The following is a 1,606-nucleotide window of genomic DNA, read 5'->3' on the forward strand; positions in this document are numbered from 1 at the left end:
AACCACCCACACTGTGGTGGCCATGAAGGTGCCCTGATCAGATATCCCTTCAAGGAGCACAGTGATTGACAGCTACCAGCTGCCATGCTTTTCTGTCTCCAAGGCCACTCTTCCCTGGGCTCTTCCAACGACTGGCTCAGTAGCAGGGCAAGGGGAACTAGAACAGGTTCACTCTTGCTCGAAATAGGATTCCTCTAAAGAGCAACTTTTACTAAGGGACCCCCACTGGGCTGGCCAATACTTCCTCAGACCCATGCTGCAGTCTGATCTTCCCTCTCCTTTCATAGGTCTCCATTTGCATTGCTGTCTGAAGGCTCTCCCTGCCTACCTTGCTCCCCGTCCTTTAATCCTTCACAGTTATTTAGCTAGGTCTTGCAACACCTAATCCTGCTTGGCATTTGTGTCTCAGAAGCCCCCAGCTGACACAAATGCTTCATGGGTACTCGACCCTAATATCTCTCCCTGCTCTTACCCTTCATTCCCTATAGCAGCAAAAGGGGCCTTGTCACTCCTTTCCTTAAAGTTCTCCAGTGGCCTCTCATTGTTCATCCAAATCTAACCATGCCCTCAAAACTTTAAAAATGTGGCCTCTGGCTATCTCTTCAAATTTCTCCTCTGCTCCTCTGCCCCTGTGACACTGGTCTCCTTGCTGTTACTTGAGTTCACGTGACACAGACCCACTTCAGAGTCTCCCCACACCTTTTTCTCATGCAGAGGTCAAGAATGCTTTTCTCCTGAATGTCCACATGAAAACTTCTTTACTTCTTTTGAGTTTCTGTTCTCATGTCTTCCCCTCAGGAAAACCTTCCCTGATCCCAACTGGATCTAAAACACGAACTATTTCCTACAACGATCACTTCAAACATTACTTAAATGTATTTAAAGGTCCAAATATGCCAGCAGTTTTTCAAAGGATTCTTGAATAAACCCCAAATAAATGTCAAATAAGAATGTAAAATAAGTCCTCGCTTCAGCAGCACATACACTAAAACTGGAACGATACAGAGAAGATTAGCATGGCCCCTGCACAAGGATGACACGCAAATTCGTGAAGCGTTCCATATTTTTTGGTTATAAAGCAGAAACTAACACACCATTGTAAAGCAATTATACTCCAATAAAGATGTTTAAAAAAAAGAATGTAAAATAAAATCATTTCTTTTGATAGCACAATATGTTAGATACTCACAATCTCCGGGAAATATTTTCCTCTGAGATTATTAAAGGTACACTTCCCTTTTCTTCAGCATCATGACAGGTTAAGTATTCTTTCCACTAATCTATCAGTTATTTATAAAATAAAATAAATGCATTGTGCAAATGGATGTAAACAAACAGTGACAATTTGTTTTATATTCTGAGCACATTTGCCATAGTTTGCATTTTAATAGCCTGCCTGGTAGCTCTTTGAGAATGTTGTTAGAGGCCAATAATTCTTAGAAGAGTGCAAATTATGAAGAGAGAGGTTTGATAAAGTGCTTATTATTTTGGTGGCTAAGCTATAAGAACTCATGTCTGAAGTTGATTTAAGAGTATTTCTTAAAAGTGGTCCAGTGTGATTTATTTCTAAGAGCTTTTTGCTGTATTCATCTAATATTAATTATTT

At 40.6% G+C, this 1,606-nt stretch overlaps 1 non-coding gene across 1 annotated transcript; it reads left to right on the forward strand.

Annotated features, from left to right (window-relative positions):
* The first annotated feature begins 961 nt into the window (after window positions 1–961).
* Window positions 962–1,068, forward strand: LOC137216237 (U6 spliceosomal RNA). Its single transcript, XR_010939656.1, has one exon. It is a non-coding gene; the product is annotated as a U6 spliceosomal RNA (small nuclear RNA).
* The last annotated feature ends 538 nt before the right edge of the window (window positions 1,069–1,606 follow it).

This window comes from Pseudorca crassidens, chromosome 21 (genome assembly GCF_039906515.1).
Source record: "Pseudorca crassidens isolate mPseCra1 chromosome 21, mPseCra1.hap1, whole genome shotgun sequence".
NCBI classification, from domain to species: domain Eukaryota; kingdom Metazoa; phylum Chordata; class Mammalia; order Artiodactyla; family Delphinidae; genus Pseudorca; species Pseudorca crassidens.